We start from the raw sequence: 12,658 nt of genomic DNA on the forward strand, positions 1-12,658 counted from the left end.
TTCATTATATAAAACTGTTACAAACATTATGTTTTTAATCAATTTTCTAAATGTTTTTATTTTTAATTTAACTAATTTTTAATTAGTTAAATTAGTATTTTTGATTTAACTAATGAATCAATTTGAAACTAAAGATGAATAATAAGCATTAGCTCATTAAGTAACTCTATTTTGGATAAAAACTTTGTCAGTAATTAATTGTGATGTTGGGATTTCAGTCTGATCAAAGGTGTTAATCTGTTTCCAAGAACTGCAGAACAGGGTTTATAGACTTCCCCCTACAGCAATTTCTGTATCCATACCAGCACTCAAATGCCTTTTCCTATGAGTTGGAGTCTGAATGTGACCCCTTCCCTATCAGGTAGAATAACCAGGGGTTTACTTCTATCAGGAATGATGGATAAACCAAGCATCCCTGGATAAGTTGATTATTAAGAGTTTTTCCCTTGTTGATTCCTGAGAATCTGTTCATCCAAATGACAAAAACTCCCCTTGTCTTCAGTGAGGTGCCTAAGAAACTCTAAAACACTAAAGGAGCAAAATGAGTATCCATTACTGAAAATCAATAGGCTTTCGGTTCACTTCCCAGGGTTGCTTCTTGAAGTCCATTACTGGTTGTGGAGAGTTGAGCCACCTTATCGACTGTGGCATGTTATCCATCATGGAAATCTTAGAATTGAACCATCTGTGTTCCGTACTGGCTGGAGCTGAACTAATACAAATCATTAATTTAAACATCAACAAAACCAACACTTTATCCCAATTTCAACTAGGAAAAAAGTGTCATCAGTTTAAATACTGGCTCTGCTAATTGACTTTGAGTGATCTGTTCCCCCATTGGTATTGGAACCAGCAATATTTCCTCCAGCCTCAGGAAGACAGTTTGAACTCCTAATTTCAGCTTTACTGTCCATGATTCTAGCCCCGCAATTTCAGGTCCTTAATTTCTTTTTCCCTGAAGTTCATCTTGATTTTGAAGGACAGTGACAAGTGAAGTAGATTTTCTTTCTGTGACTCCCACAGGATCATTTTTATTTGGGTGTCCTTTAGCATGCACTGAGACCCTGCCAGCAGTTTGTACACAGTCTGAGAACAGACAATACTAAGAAGCAGCTGAATCCTGGGATGAGGGGGATTTGTCCTTCTATAGACAAATCTGGTGCAGTCTAGCACCCAGGCAATGTTTTCCATCTAGGATTGATAGCTGTGGCTGCTGCTGATCCTTTTTGGAAGTCCAGCCAAATCCCAAGCTGAGTACACATGGCAAAGGTGCAGATACAGCACCAATGTCATCAGCCACACAGAGATTGATGTCTTCACTGCTTGTCACCCACATATACACAAGCAGCATTCCTATAAATATGAACACAGATAACCCAATCCTCCTCTTCCTTTCCAACAGATCAAGACTGAAGTATGCTAATGAAAATGTGTGTGTACACAACTCCTGTGACTTCCAGTGCTCTCTTTCTCCCACCCTGCCCTACAGCTCTTCCCAGGATCAAGCAGGAAATCAGCTTTAATGAAAAGACTGGATGTCCTGCAGCTATGGGGCACAAGGCTCATTCAGATAAATTCTGACCAGCAGCTTGCCTGCATACAATTGGTTCCTTTTATTCTACCTTCTCTTGATTTTTTCCCATGCTTATTCTTCTTCCACCTACCCTGACCCCTCCCTTTCTCTGTCCTTCATATCCTTCATGTCCCTAGTTGCCTTTTCCCTGTTAGTCCCAGGTTTTCTACATCTGTACCCACGTGCCTATTTCTTCTACCATTTCCTAAGTCACCTTGACTTTATGTGCTGTTATTGATACAGTTACTGAGGTGCTGCTGACCTTGCAGGTTTCCTCTCCCCAAAGAGTCCTAGATATTCCCCTCCAATTATTTGTGAAGTTACTGTGTAACTCACAACTTCCTTATTTACGTGGGAAGTCCAGGCATGGCTGGCAGTGCTGTCTGCAATAACTTTCAGCTTCTCACTCTATTTGCAGTGTTCAGAGTTGCTTGTGTCATGTCCAGGGTTTCTCATGGTCTGTTTGGTTATCTAAACCTCAGGTCAGGGCATATTCACCTGTTGGCACACCTGAACAAACAGCAGTTACTGGTGGACTCATGCTCACTGAAGACAGGTATGAATAACATGCTACAGGGCTCTACTCCTGGACAGATTCTGCTGTCTAGCTGGCCTTCAAACTGGTGTGGGAACTGTCAGGTTCCCATGTTCCTTGATGCTAACTCTCTTGTTGCATTGCTGTCTTTTGACTCTCCAGGAGGGTTTTATACCTCCTGGCAGTATTTTTCTCAGATCTTCAGAAAGTTAATACTGGCTTAACAGAAGTGAAGCTTCCTTTTCCTCTTTTCTTTTTTCCCCCATTTTTCCATTTCAGTTCTCCATTGGGAGAAATTTATCTCTGCCTGGTCAGGTACCCAATACTGACAGACCTTTGGATATGCACAATACAAAGGCCATTTGTATGGATGTAACAGTGCTCCTAACCCTTTGGAGCTGCACATCCATGAATTACTGTGTGCCAGTTAAAACAGGTTCCAGCCTGCCCAGATGTGAATGGAGCAAAAGTGGAAAAAAATCATTGTACAATATAACCTTCCTGAGAGAAGTGTACAGCACCTCCTCACATACCAGATTTCAGGAGTGATCTGCAGCTGTTAAAAAGTGAATGCTCCACACACAAGGAATATGTGAGGAACAGACCACCCTGAAGCAAGTTTGCCTCTGGAAGAACTGCTGTTGGTGGTCACACCCCATACTGGAGCAGGGACAAATGAGGAACAGGACAACTGGCATCCCAAAGCCCAGGACAACTGGGAGCATTGGGATTGAATGGCTGGAACCATATTATTTGGGGTAGCAGAAAGTGTTACACACAGCCCCACAACTTCTGTGCTGCCTGTTGGCTCCCTGGACAAATTCTGGCAGATAGATTTGACCTCATAGTGGAAAAAAAAAGGAAGCTGAAACTCAGGAGCAGAGGAGAGAAAGAATGTACATGAATACATTTGTCTAATGGTTTACACTCTTTTTCTTTCCCCAGAACCTCAATCATTGATAAAAGATTTGTGTACTTTGGTAGTAAATTAGCTCAAGTAAAATTTCCCAACTTGGGACCATTTTTGTTTGCAACATCCGTATATTGGCAGAATTTTCTACCATGTGGGATCATTTTGGATTAAATCCACTTTATCATCTGCACAAGTGGAAGCTTGTTTTAGAAAGCAGAAACATGCTCATAAAGCTCATCAGTAGCAACTTCCTGAATTCATCCACAGCTGTTGAAATAATGGGTCTTTTTTGATTATTGAAATTAGAGGAATTGCAATAGCACTCACACTTCTGCAAAAAGGAGAGAGTTGGGCACTTTGGCCTGTTTAGACATAAAACAACTAAAGTTCTTTTAATATGAAGCTAGTAAAAGGCACCAGGTTATTGTCTGATGAAAATAGGCTTCTCAAGGAGAAAAAAATCCCAGTAGGTTAACTTTACAGGGCATGTATAAAAGTTCATTTCTATTACTAATCTGAAATATTGTATGCAATGACACTGAATCCTTCCAAATGTACTAGAATTTGAAGGACATTGGATTAGTCACATAAGCATTGCTTATTTTCTTTCAAACACTGAAGAGGGAAGTGTTTCAGACAAGTCCAGCTATACTGGACAGCTGTGTTTAGCTTCTGCAGTTGTCAGTGCCTTTTCTGCCACATGCTTCTCCTGAGCACAACAATCATTACAAGAAAAAACCCAGATTCAAAGGAGCTTTCTCACTGGAAATGTCTGTTTTTTATGGGTTGAACAGGAAGGGAGCAGGGAATCCTGTGGAACAGAGACATTGAGTAACACATTATGTGGCTCTGAATCTTACTCAAGCACTCCTATTACTTTTGGTGCTGTTGGTGTGTCTGGGTAATGAACAGTGAAGACCCTGCTGTGTTTTGTGTGGCTGATGACATTAGTGTGTTGTGTATGCATCTGTACCTTTGCAGTACCCAGCTCAGGTTTTGGCTGGACTTGCAGCAGTGAAGAGCAGCAGCCACAGCTGCCATCCCTCAATGACTTATTGGGCTGTGCCTGGTGTTTTGTCTTGTGCCATCTTTCCCTCACGTTGTAAGAGCCGTGTTCTTCTGCTCAGAGCATACATAATATGCTTTTTTAGGTCTTGTGTCACTGTATCCAGCTTAATTTTTTTTTCTGTCTTCTTAATGACCTTGTAAAGTGAGTATTATCAGCTTTGGAAAATCAGTCTGCCTATTTGCAGGATTCAGTGCTGCTACAGCACTACACTTAAATCTTACCTTTTCAGAGCAGATCAAGTCTATGAATTGGGAATGTGAATATTGCTGTGACTGTATAGCTGCTGTTAAAGCTCAGGTGCTGCTATTTTCAGAGGGTAGACCACCGGGTAGGTTTGCAACTCTCCATTCCTGCCAGTCATTACTCCTCCATTTTACCTTTTTCAAAGTTGTTGGAACTCTCAACAAGCCATTTTAGGCCTTGGCAGAATCTCAAGGAAAAAAAAATAATAGAGAAAAGAAGAAAAAGACAGAATTCTCTTCTGCGTTAGTGAGCTAAACTAGCCCAGCAAAATCTGACAAATACCACAGTTAGTGGGAGGATATGGGTGGAAAATACAGCTAAGATCACAGTTTTGAGAAAAGAAGTCTAGAGAGGTGGGCAGCCCTTTTTGAGTATTCAAGAAGGTGTTTAATTGTCTTACCTCTTTTTAACCTCATCTTTAAATATTAATAAATGGAACTGGATGTGAATCATGTTTCTCAGGCAGCCTGGGGAGCTCGATATTGCTGCAGCCAAACCCCAGTTTGGATACCTCTGCTGGGGGCTGGAAAGCCTCAGGACTAGCAGTGCATAGCTCAGAAGTAAGGAAGGCTCTCAGCTGCAAAGCTCAGATGCCTCCCCTGAGAGCCTGAGTGAACCCCCAGTTTCTGCGTGGCCTTCTCCCAGTTCTTACAGGTGCAAATGACTGAACTGCATTGAACTGCACTACTTGACAGCTTTGAACAAGGTCCTTTGAATCTAGGCTATTAAGGCTCATCAGTTGTCATAGCAACCCTGTATTGTATGGATTTATATTATGAAGCTGTAATAAGGCTGTTGCTCATCCCTCTGAAATGAGGCATAAATCACTAATGCAGTTTCTCAGTGACAGGACTTCTTTAAGTATTATTCTGACAGAGAAACTGATTTGCATTAAATGACATTTCTGTCAGAAAGACAAATGAATGATAGGAGTGAAACTTTCTACAGGTATGCTATAAGAATTTTTATTTGTAACCCTCTGTAGAGTCACCTCTTACACTGAAATAATTTGTGTCATTAGAAGCCCCAGGGGAGGTTGTGCAAGGAATTACTAAACTCAGGTAAAATGTGTGAAGCCATTGCTCTTGGCTTGTCCCATGCAGGGAATGCTGCATAGCAATCAAGTGCTGCTCAGATGATTAAATAGTGAAATTTTTTGTTTAATATTTGTTCCTTGCTGACATGATTCTTGTGTAGAACAGTAGCTAAATGTACCTTTCTGTCATTGCTGTGCAGACAGTGCAGCTGTGCAAACATGGTATGCTTAGATTTCTGTAGGGTGCCATTGGTCAAGAAAGTTAAGTCATACACAATTACAGACATCTATCAAATGATTAAAAATTAACTTCTGGCAGGTTTCAAAATGTAACGCTAAATGAGCTAGGCATGGTTTATTGTGAAGGGGATTTGTATCCAATTTGCTGATAACTTATAAAGTCCCCATTTTTGGAAGTTTTCAGAACAGTTTACACAACAAAGCCACAGTGATTTGACACCGATTTGAGGAAATTTCTGCTTGGATTAGAAACCTCCAAGGTTTCTTTACAACCTACATTTTGGTGGTACAGATGGAAAAATCCCCAGACAAGTACCATTTTAGTTAAGCAGACTGTTTTGAATGTCTGCTTTGTATACCAACATTAAAGCCTAGCAGTTAATTTAAGATCACCACAACACCTGCAACAGAGCATTTAAGGGTGTTATGAAAGCACTCTGTGGTGCAAGACATCTCTAAGAAAGCAAATGTGCCTCCTGTCTTCCAGAAGGACAAGAAGGGTCCAGACAGCAATGAGCCTTACAATGCCTGGGAAGGTGATGGACAGCTAGTCCTGGAAGCCATTCTGAGATATATGAAGGACAAGGTGGTAATCAGGAATAATCAGCATGGAATGGCAATGAGGAAATTGTGCATAATGAAGCTGATAGTTTCCACAGTGAGATGTCTAGCTTGATGCATGAGAAGAGATTCGTGGATGTTGTTTAACTCAGCTTTAGTAAGGCTTTTGACACTATCACATAACATCCCCACTGACAAGATGACAAGGTGTTAGACAGTTGGACAGGACACTGCTCTGAAAATCAGCTGAATGACTGGGCCCAGGGGCTTAAAGAAGAGAAAGCTCAAGAGGGATCTTTTCAGTGAATGTAAATTCTTGATGAACTTTGGGAATGAAGAGAAGGGAACCAGACTCTTCTCTGGAGTACCCAGTGACTGCAGAAGAGGCTACAGGCACAAATTGAAACACATGAAATTCCAATTGAAATTATCTTATACAAGATAATTATACAAGAAATTATATTTTCTTTTTTCCTGTGGAAGTTCTCAAACACTGGACTAGTTTTCCCAGAGAAGTTGTGGAGTATCCATCCTTGAAGATACTCCAGACTTCACTGTAAGTGGTCCTAGGCAACCTGTTCCAGCTTGTCTTTCTTCAGCAATGGGGTTGGATATTTTCAAGAGATTGATAAATTACTGTGGTACTTTCTGTGTTCTAAAATTCTAGCTGTCTATAAATGTTCAGAGTCTTGTGGGACTGGCAGTATCTCCAGGCCAACTAGATTTATCCTTGCTGTCACGGACGTTTACATGAGTGGACTGTAGTAAAAAGGACACATGACACACAGGCAAGTAGGAGATGAGGACAGCTTAGTAGAAATGTTCAAGAAAGATGTGGTTCTGGTTTATAAGCAGATTCCACAAAGGGAATCCTATATATCACTGAAGTACAAGCTAGAAACTTCTCGAGATGAAGGAAGAGAAACAGCATATTATGCCAGTACTGTTGAAGGAACAAGAATGGGAAGAATATAAAACAGTATCAATGTTCTGGCAAGCAAAAGTGAATTTTGCATTTGGACCCATGAACATTAGGTTGCAAGGGTTTAGGAATTTGCCCAGATGGAGAGTAGACATCCTGCTGCTTAACAGAATTCCTACTTAATGGTATCATTTAGCAACAGAATTCAAATGGAAATTTCTCCCAGAAAGACCTTATTGTCTTCACTAGTTTTATTAGTGGGTTGTGTCAGGAAATTTACCCAGTCTTCTGAATGTTTTCCAATAATTTCCTTAAGTTCTTTTCTCAGTTACTTCCACATCTTTACTGGTAAAGGATACCTTCACTTTCTGAATTCTGCTACTTCCATACCCTCAATTCATAGCTCAAAATGTATTGTCATCATGTGTTTTGTTTTGTTGTTGGCTACTTGACGTACAAATGTTACCCATCACATGCTGCTGCTTCAGCTTTGCACAGCATTTACATTTCTTGCTGTCTACACTCACCCATAGGAAAGAGAGCAAAGTAATGAGCCTTTTTTCTGAGATACTCCCTCGGTGGTGATAAGAGCTATTATATTTGCTTTAATCATATCTCATTAGCTAATGACATTGATTTTTCATGCCAATAAATGTGAAAAGTATGCCACAATGGTGATAAAGTGCTTCTGCTAACTGATGGGCATTGCAAGTCACTGTTAATGAGTTACACATGCCTTTCTGGGCTGCCAGTTCATATTCCTGCATCAAAATGGTAGGGCAAGTATGGTTTGTGATTAAATTCTGTTGTGACCTTAACACAGGGGTCTATTTCTGGTTCTAGGGCTGTGTTGTACTGGAAATGGTGATGGTTCATTTACGTTAATGGGAAACGGCTGGACACAAAAGCACAGAACCAAGCTGCAAAACAGGATGTTCTGTTTTCCACGTGAAGACTTAGGGGTCAGCTCAGGCTTGATCTTGCTGATTGCTGTGCTTCTAAAAGATCTCACTTGATGATTCAGAGGAATGTCTTGGCTTGTAGCCCAAATCTGTGTGTTGTTTGAGGAAATAAGACTGATTTTGTGCTGCAGTTGTTATCTCAAAGGTAACATGGTTTCTTTCTGTTTCATAATCACACTATAGTATCTCCCAAAGCTTTCTCAAGAAATACTGTCTTCATGTTGTTTGCATCATCACAAATCTCCATTGTTGGTTTCCACTCAAAAATGAGAAAAATATCAAGCATACAAAGAAAAGATAAAGGGAAGAGAGTCAGGGAATTTGTGTTGGTATCTGTGAAGCCTGAAAGATGTGCAAAGAGAACAGCAGAGATTTCAAAAATTTTGAGATCATAAAAATCTTTTTCTTTCCTGTCAGTTATGTCTGGACCCTAGAAGAATTTTTTTTTTGTCTGAGAGACAGGTGGTCTGCTTTAGCAGTCATCTGTGAGCAGTGGTCTGCTTCTTTCTCTGTCTCGACTGTGTAGAACACATTTTTTACCTTTTTTGTGCCTATCCCCAGAAGCAGCAGCTATTTTCAGGGAACACTCTTGTTCCCTGTAGGCGTACTACTGCCCTGGCTCACCCCTGTCATCATACTGTGCAGAAATACCAGTTTTCTGGGAAATCTCTAGCTGATGATTCATGTTTTCTTTACTCTAAACATATTGTTATATCAGACCTGAAACATCAGGTTTATTTCTTTAGTTGCGTTTTAAAAAGATACAAATATTTTTTTTTTGTAGGTGCTGTTAATTCACACTTAATGTCTAGGAAGTTTAGATGCCATCTAAAGGATTTGTGTTCTATATGACTCCCGCATGTACTTAGCAGATTAAGATCTAAGATGATCTCTGAGAAATGTTGAAAGAAATGTTTCAAAAAAAGGTAAAAACCTCCCCTTTTTCCAGTTGGAACTAGTCTGTGAATACTTCATGCCTATTGAAAAAGAAATCACCTGGCTTAGCTGTATATTCCAACTAGGCAGATGCACACACTGGCATAAACTTAGACCTTATAAGCCAATAGCAGTTGCTCATAAAGTGTGTCCTCCATTGCACCAACACAGCACAGTAAGAAAACTGAAGATCTCTTTTAACTAGTGATCCTTGGGATTACGTTTGTTGCAAAACCCTTAGATGCATTTGTTAAGCACTGTGTAGCAGCAGCAACATAGACTGTTAGGAGGAAAAGTAGAGGAGGAGGGATTGCAGCTGGATAGGAGGTGTAATTCATATTTTAGGATGCAATGATGGATTGTGTAGGAAAGAGGGGAGTTAGCATGAGGGGACTATGGTGGGAACTAACTGTGTCTTCCAGTGCCTAATGGAGAGTGAAAAGAGAGCCAGGCTTTTCTCGGGGGAAAATAGTAAAATAATAATAACCAACAGTCCTAGGTTAAAACAAGAGAAATTCCAGTTGAGCATTAAGTGTTCCTGTGAGATTATAACAACACTGGAACAGCTGCCTAGAGAGGCTGGGGGGAGTCTTTGTTCTTGGAAATCAAAGAATCCCTGAATGATTAGTTTTGGAAAGGCCCACTGGAGGTCATGTAGTCTAACCCCCTGCTCAAGCAGGGTCCCTTAGAATCCATTACTCAGGATTAATTTCCAAGTGATTTTAAAATATTTCCAGGGAAGGAGATTCCAGAACCACTTTGGCCAATCTGTTCCAGTGCTTGGTCCCCCATACAGTAAAGTTCTTCCTCATGAAATCATAGAATATCCTGAAGTGGAAGGGACCCATAAGCATCATTGAGTCCAGCTCTTGGTCCAGCATAACATAGCCCCAAGAGTCATACCATTTGCCTGAGAGTGTTGTTCAAACACTTCTTGAACTCTGTCAGGCTTGGTGCTGTGACCACTTCCTTGGAGAGGCTGTTCCAGTGCTCAGCCACCCTCTGAGTGAAAAACCGTTTCCTGGTATCCAACCTAAACCTCCCCCAACTCAGCTGCATGCTGTTTCCTCGACTCCTACTGCTGGCTACAAGGATGCAAAGGTCATTACTTTTCCTGTGCATCAGTTTCTGCCCTTTGCATCTTGTCCTATTGGTTGGCACCACTGAGAAGAGTCTGAACTCATTCTCTTTGCACTCCCCCTTAAGGTCCCCTTGCGGTCTTCTCTTCTTGAGGCTGACAGGCCCAGCTCCCTCAGCCTTTCCTCCTAAGAGAGATGCTCCTGTCCCCCAGTGGTCCTCATTCCCCTCTGCTAGATCAGCTCCAGGAGCTCCATGTCTCTCTTGGACTCTGAAGCCCAGAACTGGACACAGCACTCCAGATTCGCCTCACCAGGACTGAGTGGAGGGGCAAGATCACCTCCTTCAACCTGTTGACAATGTTCTTCTTAAGGCACCTCGGATACTATTGACCTTCTTGGCCTCAAGGGCACACATCTGGCTCATGGACAGCTTGTTGTCCACCAGCATCCCCAGGTCCTTCTCTGAAGAGCTGCTTTCCAGCAGGTGAGCCCTGTACTTTCTAATCTTCCTAAAGCAGGGACTTAGTCTTCATTATGTACATTGAATACCTTCTAAGTGAATGAAGTTATCTATAATCAAATCTGTATGTGTTAATTTCTTAATTAATATTAAATTTAAAACAAATCCTGTTAGAAATTATCTCTGAGAAGGTTCTTCAAATTAGCACTGTGGTAAAAACATGTCTTGGGTATTACTGGGTAAATATTATCACCTTGGCCAATATCCTTGTTCCCATTTTGGACAGTTTCAACTCTTGTTAGAAGTCTAAGACAGTACTAAAAGGCTGTAAACCCCTAATTCTGCACATAGAAAGGTCCCCAGAACAGCCCTTGCAAAACCCAAACCTGAAACTACTGATGTCTGGCAAGGGTTAATTGGTGCTGGGAATAAGAAACTCTTATGAGAATAGAGCCATACTATGCTGTTCTTTAGAGAACCTTGGGAATACAGCGGCCCCCCTAACACTAGGGACTACTTCCTTAATCCTATCAAGCGCTGCACAAGTGTGAATTGCCCACTGTGTCTTTTAGAGGCATGCTCAGCATGGAGCTTTTTTTGAATGCTCCTTTTTGTTTTAAGTGACAGAACAATCCCTGAGGAGCGCTTTAATACTTCTGCCTTAAGATTAGAGTCAAGGCAGGAGCGACCTGCTTTCTCTTTTCTGCAGCGCTGTGTTACTCATCAGGGACAGTCTTTTGTGTAAATACTGTATTTCTGTTTCTTTCTCATGCTCTGTCCTCAGCTCATGATCTTCTTTTCCTGTCTGTGGGAAGGGAATTAAATCTTTAAAACGCATGTCTGTTTCAGCTCTCAACCGTCATTTTGTCATTATATCTTAATGCAAAGCTTTGAAAATCAGTGGCTTGGGTTCAGTCCTGAGTCCACGAGAAACCTTCTTATTAAAGCCCTGAGAAAATGAGGCTCAGACTGTGTGGTAGTTACCTGGACTTGGATTGCTGAGGAAAGCCTTGTAGCTGATTGTACCTGACCTGCAAGGTCTTTGCATACCTGTTTCACCAATGCTGACCTCACGATGCTGTGTGTGTGCTGAACTCACCTGTGCTTTCAAAACCTTGTTGGTAGGTAACAGCTTTAATGGCCTTGCAAGCCTGCATTTGCTTTTTGATCACTGTGATTTGAAGGCACTCAGCACTCCGGTAGACACTCTCACTTCTTTCTCTCATGGAGAAATACATGATATTTTTTTTGATGTGAAGAAAAGCAGAAGCTAATTTTCCAGGATGGAATGTGCCTGAGGTGTGGTGACCACTTCAGAACTGTGCCATTAACAGTATCGGTCAGGATGTAATCCTGCAACACTGAAGTGAATGGGCACTTCAAGTACTAAGATAAGGTGGCCACTATTGAAGAGGGACCAACATTTCACTGTCAACAGTTGAAAGATGAAACAGAAAGGGCAATCGATGTACAGCAGTTCTTAAATACTTCTCAAATTGGTTAATGAGTTGTTCTGATCAAGTAGGGGTTTTTTGCTGCTTCTTGACCAGTGCTTTCTGTCAGGCAAAAATGAAACATTCTCAGAAAAGACCCTTGGGAATATTTTTTCCCCTTTTTTAAAATTTTTTTTTCTTTATCTTTCTTTTGTTTTAAATAAGCTATGAGACTTTTTCCCCCCTTCTTTGTTATTCTTTTAATATTAAAGTTATAAAATATTCATGTTGTGGGCTAGAGCAGTGGATGGTTTGAAATGCTTTCAAAGTATAATTTAGGCAAACAAAGTAAAAGTCTTTCCTCTTTCAGTAATAGTCATCTCAGTGATTAGTGGCAAAGAAGAATATGAAAACATTGTTTGAGTGGATTTTTATATAAATGGAGGGCCTGAGAGAAACTGTGGTAGATTTCCTTACCTAAAATTCCTAGAATCACAGAAGTGTTACTAGAAAGGGACTTTTAGATGGTTTTTTTCCCAGTCCATTACTGAAAGAGTAGCTGAACTCATTCCCTGAAAATGACAGCAATATTTCACAGATAAGCTCGATTTTGTAAGGTAAGTTGTTCATCCTCAATCCAAAAATATGAAAGAAGCTTTAAAACAACAGTGATGAACTAAATTGCAAACAGTATCT

Source organism: Camarhynchus parvulus, chromosome 1 (assembly GCF_901933205.1).
Source record: "Camarhynchus parvulus chromosome 1, STF_HiC, whole genome shotgun sequence".
In the NCBI taxonomy this organism is placed as follows: domain Eukaryota; kingdom Metazoa; phylum Chordata; class Aves; order Passeriformes; family Thraupidae; genus Camarhynchus; species Camarhynchus parvulus.